The following is an 8,032-nucleotide window of genomic DNA, read 5'->3' on the forward strand; positions in this document are numbered from 1 at the left end:
CCCTCTCTCTCCCTCCTTCCCTCCCTCCCCCCCTCTCTCCCTCTTCCCCCCCACCTCAGCTCTCACCAACTGCTCCAGCACCTTCCTACATGCTGCCGTGGTCCCTGCCATGATGATAGTGGACTAAACCTTTAAAACTGTAAGCAAGCCTCCAGTAAGTGCTTTCTCTTGAAATAGTTGCCTTGGTTGTGGTGTCTCTTCACAGCAATAAAACAGTGAGTGACTGAGACACTGACAAAATACTGAGTGAATAAAAAACTGATCACCTGAGGTCAGTCCTGGAACTGACTCCAAAAAGTTGTCCTCTGAGAACAAGCACACTATGACACATGTGTTCCACATTGGGGCCCCAATGAAAATAATAGTAATAATAATATCTCATGGATCTCCGCCTTTTTGTTTAGTAAGCAAGGCCACACATCTTATGGGTAATGTTTAACTCATGGATAACCTAAAGTAACAATTTTACTGCATGTAGAAATGTAGGCCTATTTACCCTGTTCTGTGTGTACTTTATTGTATGAGGCCTTTAAAAGTTAATGTTGGTGAGGAAGGGAGGAAGGTTGCTGAAATATTAATGGAATACATCTTGTAACTCCAAGATGAAATTTATCTTTGAGTTGATCTAAACAGAGATAAAATCAGAGTGAAGATCCTTTCAAGAAGTCGTGGGTGGTGGGGTTATCTTTTTGGGTTTTGTTTCAAGACAGTTTCTCTGTATAGCCTTGGATAGCCTGGACCTTGCTCTGTAGACAAGGCTGGCCTTGAATTCAGGGATCCACCTGCCTCTGCTCCTAGAGAGCTGGCATTAAACATATGTACTGCCATGCCTGTCATGGGTGGGGCTTCTCTTGAGAGAAATACATGAATAGGAATTATTTTTGCTTGCTTCGTTTTGTTGATTGATATAGGGTTTTACTATGTATCCTAGGCAAACCTCAAATTCAAGATCCTCCAGTCTTCTCACCTTGACTTATTTTGAAACATTTTTACATTGATTCACCCATTGAGTGTGTGTGTGTGTGTGTGTGTGTGTGTGTGTGTGTACATGCTATATACCATGCGCAGAGGTCAAAGGAACGTTTTATTTCTTAGGAGTGGGTAAAATCCTTTCTTCTATTACTCTATCACAACGCTTACCATAGGCAGTATGTATTGCACATATCTGTGCATGGAGACTAAGTGAAATAAGTCTTTAAAAAATTAAAACTATGCCTCTGAAGTGTTGTTTGCTTGTTATCCAGGCAAGGTTTCTCTGTGTAGCCCTGGATATCCTGGCACTCACTCTGTAGACCAGGTTGGCCTCAAACTCAGAGATCTGCCTGCCTTCTTTCTGCCTCCTGAGTGCTGGGATTAAAGCCGTCCCCCACCACCATCTGCCCTGACTTGTCTTGAATTTAGTAGAATTGCACTGCTGTAAATAATTGGCGGAGGTATCAAGGACTACTTGATGTTTTGGTTCCTTAGAAGATTTCTAATAAACCACAATGAGATTCTACTTACACTCATTAGAATGGTTACTAATAAAACCAAAAAGACCCATAAACCAAGCAAGTGATCACTATGAGAATCCTGTGTATTATTTGTAGGAAATGAAATACTGTATCCACTATAGAAAAAGTAAGGCTATTCCTCAAAAAAAAAAAAAAAGTTTAAATAGAATTACCACATGATTCATCAATTTTGATTGTGACTATGTATCCAAGAAAACCAAAAGCAGGATCTTAAATATTTGTATACCCAGGTTCATAGCAGCATTACTGACAGAGGTCAAGATGAAGAGGCAATCTAGCTGTTCATCACCAGACAAGCAAAAATGTGGTAAGGGCATACAATGAAATATCACTGAGCTTTTAGAAGGAAAGGGATTATGCTATATGCAACATCATGGATAAACCTTGAGGATGGTCTGCTAAACAAAACAAACCAGTTATAAAAAAGACTGGAGAGATGGCCCAGCACGTAAAAGCATAGACTGCCTTTGAAGAACATCTGAATCTGGTTCTCAGCCCCCATGTCAGGCGGCTCTGCACTATATATAACTCCAGCTCCATGATGTCTAATGCCCTCTTCTAGACACATGCATGCGCACACACATGCAAGCAAGCAAGAAATCTTTTGAAAATGATCTGAAAATTAAAATTACATCTTTTTCTTTAATAGTTCTTTCATAATTGTGTGTGTTTCCTACATGCATAAATACAACCTGCACATTCTGTATAATGTCACTTGTATGTTTTCAAGGCTGGCCGTTTGGTGTTGGATAACCAATTGTGCTCTTCCCTGGGAAGACTATTTTTCCTGCTTTCAGCATTTCTGAGTTGCCTATAGTTCTTTGTCTAGGGCTAAGGACTCATGAGATTTCCACGTCCTCATTAGCATATCTCTTGATATCCTTCTTGTCCAGGTCATGTGTAAGCAGTCATATTGCTGAGACTTCCTGGGTGTAGCTTCTGATATTTCCTGGAGACACAGTATCACAGCGAATTCTCTGTTCCTCTGCTTCTTACAATCTTTCTGACCCCTCATTGGTAATGATTTTTGAGCTTCTGGTGCAAGAGTTGTGTGGTAGATGTATATCACTTGGGACTGGGTTTCATAACTCTGTATGTTGACCAGCTGTGGTTTTCTTTAACAGTCTCTGTTGCAAAGAGAAGTTCCCTTGATGAGGGTGAGAACCACACTTATCTCTGTGTTTAAGACAAATATTTAGAATATAGTTGGGGATTGTGCTCATTAGTAAGGTGGTTGTAGGTTCTTTAAGATCTATGACTTGACTACCTAGGTAGTTGGTGAGGTCTCTAGTACAAGGCATAATTTATTGAATAGATCTTAAGTCTAATCAGCTGTAGGTCACAGCCAAGGTATGAATGCCACTAATGAACTCTTAAACACAGGGTCCAGAGACCTCCAAGCTGAGTGTGAACTGATAGCCTTTTTCTGAGACTAGCTTTCATGGTACCAAATGTAGAGAGAGTGTCTTGTGTAAACAGCCTATGGCCTAGGCAGGAGCAAAAGGTAAGACAACCAGAAGGAGAAAGAATTCTGGAATGGAGCCAGGCAGGAGATTGGCCCCAGGGAAGATGTAACAAGGTGGACACATGGTACCTGAGAACATGGTGAAATGTAGGTTAAAAAATAAATGGGCTAGGGCTGGAGAGATGGCTCAGTGGTTAAGAGCATGTGGGATGTTCTTTCAGAGGACCTTTCCCAACAATCACTTGGTGGCTCACAACCATCTGTAGTGGGATCTGGTGCCCTCTTCTGGTGTGTCTGACGATAGCTACAGTTTACTTATAGAAATAAATACATACATCTTTAAAGATTTGTTTACTTAAAAAGAAATAAAATATCTTTTTTATGATCACAACACCACAGCTGTGGACAAGCCACTTCAGGTGGCTTGACATGGCAGGTCGGCCCAATCCTGGTCTATGGGATCGAATGCTCTGTGTTCTTGGAGTGCAGAAATACAGCCCTAAGGTTGGTTGCTGCTGTGGAAGGCCAGGACACCTCTCCCTGTAAACAAAAGGACAGGGGCATGGCCAGACCCAGCATAGCATCTGAGCTACATAACAGCAAGCAAGGGAGACAGAGACAGGCAGACCTCTGTGAATTCCAGGCCGGTCTAGTCTGCACTGTAAAGTCAAAGTGGGAGCCTCTGCTGATAGATACAGCCACTTGCAAACAACAGTCTAAAATTCAAAACATCAGGTTTTTTTTCCTTAAGGATACTATGTAGGTTTTTACTTAATAATAAGTATAAATATCCTTAATAATAAATAATTGTGTGATAATAATACACATCAATATTCTCTCTATATTCAAGATAAAATATATAGAGAAAGGAGAATGTAGGTATATGTATCTACATAGATATTAATCTCCAAAAAGGGAGAAAGAAATGGGAGCTTATATAAATGTTTTCAAGGATACATAGATAATAAATAAATCCAGGCCTTTGGTCTCAATACTTGGGGGACAAAGGCAGGGACAGATAGGTTCCTTGTGAGGTCAAGGTCAGCCTAATCTACAGAGGAAATCTAAATCAGCCCAGGGTACACAGGGAAACCCTGTTTCACATCACCACCACCACCACCACCACCACCACCACCATCATCATCATCATCATCATCATCATCATCATCATAGTTTTAAATGACCAAAATGAAGGTGATTATAAGTGCTGTTGTTGTGATGGTATTACAAATCATCTATGAGAGAGGTCAAAATAGAGCAGACCTAAATAAAAGAGGGGCTGCTAAATTGAATCAGTCCATACTTTTAATGACTTCAAACTGCTGGACCAAGGACATGCTATGCTGGGAGGAAGGCTCTAGATTTGTCTTAACAGGAAAAAAGGGTTTGGACTCCTTCCAAAGTAGTAAGGATCAGATTTGGTAGAGGGAGACCCCTGAAGATCTCAGCTGCAGACGGGAGAGAATCCAAAGGACTAAATGCACTGGTAATGTATATTGATAATCCCTCTATTGAAACAACTCTGGGGCTGGGGCACATGTATGTCTCCAGCCAGAATTTCAGCTTACATGGCCATAAGTCTTATTGGCTACAGAATTCTCATGACTTATTGCACACCGTCCTCCATTCAGAGGCCACGGATGGAGATTTGTACTGCAGTTTAGTTATATGATCAGACTAACTTCTGAAGAAAGACAGTTGTCTTTCACCTGCTCAAACAAACAAACAACAAAAAAAGATCATTCTTGATTGATCTGTGCACCCTGCACATTCCATACAAATGTCATCATAGAACTATGCATTGCCTGTATGATTTATATGTTACAGAGTGGAAGCCCTAACAGGATTCATTCTTAGAGATGCTGAAATGCTGAGGCTTGCTATTCCAGCTCCCTGATGGATCCTGCCTCAAACTGATGTTGTTTCCAGAGACTTCCAGGACAGCTTCAGAAAGGACTGATATTCCTAGATAACGCCAGTTCATCCAGCCTTCCCAACTCTTCCACTTGGGACTTCAGTTAAGCCTGAGCTTTATAAGCACATAGAGACTGGACAACAAATGATGCCAGCCAGCTTTCTTTTGACATAACCATCTTTTTCCAGTTTCCTTTTGGGTTCCCAAACAGGAATCCTTTACCCCAATTCAGCAATTATAAGACAACTATTGCCCCAGTCTCTTAAGTTGGGGTGGATAGTTTTGGTCATTTTATAAATTATACATATGTTGTCATTTTAAGGGATGATTTACAAATAATTATGGTCTTGGATGGGGAAAATACAAAATAGAGAGCCTAAACTCAAGGATTTCTTTCTTTCCTTTCCTCTACCCTTTCTTTCTTAGATAATGGATAGGGGTTGAAAAGAAAAAGATGGGATATAGAAATATTATAAGAAATTAGATAAATAGGGATAGATTGTTGAATCTACTCTTTAAACAAAAACATTTTATAGACATAATCTTAAATTGGTAGAGATCTTTCTATTTTGATGCAGAATTGAAGTTATATTTTCTGACACTGATACAAAATTGTATATATTGATACAAGTTTAAGATTTTCATTGGTATAAATCTTTGTAGGTTGACACAAAATTTAAGATTAATTTTATTACAACATGATATATGTATGGTTCAGCTCTTGTATAGGTATCATGCCTATGGGACTCAGTTTAAATACAAAATTTAGTCCCAGTCCTTTTCATGACTGCTATTTACAAACTGTTTAAAATATTAAATAATTCAGGTTAATACTCAGATAGTCAAACATATGGGCATATTAGATACCAGTTTAGTTAATTACAATAAAATGTTTTTAAGGTTATTCTGGTAGTAAATAGCTACAACTAAACAATGTTTGACAACGCAGATATACTATAAATAGTTGGTCTTCAAAAACCTCATGCTTCAACTGCAGACAATTTGTCCAAAAGGACAAATGGATGCAGGGAAATCAACTGCCAAGCTCTGCCAAGTTAGAGTAAGCAAGTCCTTTGTAATTCCTGCTTCTCGAAATGTCTGTCATATATTGTGGGCCAGAAGGCTGAAGATAGATGCTCCAATATTAGAGAGATGATATTGGAGACTATCAAGGTGATCAACTGTCTGTCATTTCTTTAATTTCAGAAGCTGTGTTCCAGCACTTCCTGCATACTTGGGTAATATTTATTACCTTCTCAGGTATCTGATAGGCTTGAAGACTAATTAGTGATAGTCTTACTATAAGCTTTAGTTGTTTAAGATTTAATAAAATTATCTAGGTCTAAGAAGATGTTTTTAAGATAATGAGAAGAGTCAGGACAGAAAATGATTTCGATGTAGAACTTTAAACATACCAAAATAGGATAGATTATAAAATAATTTCAAAAGCTGCCAAATACTATGGACTGGACATTATAAATGTATATCATACTTTATAGTTTTCATAGTTGTTATAATTGTATTTAATTTATATTTGAAGGAAAAGGAGCCTTTGGTTGGACTAAAGGGAGAGAATATCTTATGTATCCTATGGATGTATCACTTGTCAATTAAAAAGCCTGTGGCTTAGGCAAGAAATAGAGGTGGGACATCCAGGAGAAGAAAGAGTTCTGGGATAGAGCCAGGCAGGAGATTGGCCGGGGAGGATGTAACAAGATGGACACATGGTACCTGAGCACAGATGACAAGCCACATGGCAGAATGGACCTTGAAAATAAATTGGTTATCTTAAGCTACGATTCTGGTCAGAGAAGAACCTTGCTATATGGCCAAGATATTTGTAAATATATTGTGAATCTGAATCTTATTTCTGGGAATACAGGGCTGGGAAGAAGAACCAGCACTTCTACAAGGTGCTCTTAAACGTTTATGTGAGCTACCCAGAGTAATAAAACTCATATTGGGGGGTGGGGGGGTGGAGAGATGGCTCAGTGGTTAAGAGCATTGACAAGCTCTTCCAAAGGTCCTGAGTTCAATTCCCAGCAACCACATGGTGGCTCACAGCCATCTGTAATAAGACCTGATGCCCTCTTCTGGTGTGTCTGAAGACAGCTACAGTGTACTCATATAAATTAAATAAATAAATCTTTAAAAAAAAATAAAACTCATATTGTTTGCCAGGGGCTACTAGGATAGAAATAGTGTTGCTTAAGATGCATACAATTTTAGTTTGTAGGATGAAAAGAGTTCTAGAATTTTGGGTAAAGAAAATACAATGCAAATGAACTAGAGTGTGCAGTGAAATTGGACAAGATGATATGGTATGTGTATTGTACCACATTAGAATTTTAATTTTATAATTGTGTGTACAGATGTATGATGTGTGTACATGTGTGTAAATTCCGACATGGATGTGCCAGAGTAGGCACGTGCCAGATGATACCTTTCAGGAGCTGCTGTCTCCTTCCATCCCTATGTAGACTCTAAGGATTGAACTTAGGTTGTTAGGCTTGTATGGCAAGCACTTTTACAAGCTGAGCCATGTTGCTGGCCCTTATCACACTTAAAATGACACAGAAGAAGAGCCTGGAGAGATGGGTTAGTGGTTAAGAGCATTTGCTTCTCTTAGAGAGGACCAGAGTTTAGTTCCCAGCACCCACATCAAGGGGCTTACAATTGCCTGTAACTCCAGATCCCAGATCTCCAGATCTCTTCTGTCTGGCCTCTGTGGGAGTGCAACACACACAGAGAAGAATAAATATATTTTTTAAAAAGGACACATAACAGGATGTCAGATGACCAAGATTGCAGTTCTTGGTTGTGCCCTTCTTTATTCAGTGTGTGTGCTGGCTAGTTTGAAATCAGCTTGGCACACAGCTAGAGTCATCTGGAAGGAGGGAATCTCAATTGAGAAAATGCCACCAGGAGATCTGGCTGTTAAACATTTTCTTATTTGTTTTTGATGCTGGAAGGCCCAGCCCACTGTGGGTGGTGCCATCCCTAGGCTGGTGGTACTGGCTGCTATAAGAAAGCAGGCTGAAAGATTTTGCTGAAAGGACCCTGATATAGCTGTCTCTTGTGAGGCTATGCCAGTGCCTGGCAAACACAGAAGTGGATGCTCACAGTCATCTATTGGAT

This window comes from Mus pahari, chromosome 3 (genome assembly GCF_900095145.1).
Source record: "Mus pahari chromosome 3, PAHARI_EIJ_v1.1, whole genome shotgun sequence".
In the NCBI taxonomy this organism is placed as follows: Eukaryota; Metazoa; Chordata; class Mammalia; order Rodentia; family Muridae; genus Mus; species Mus pahari.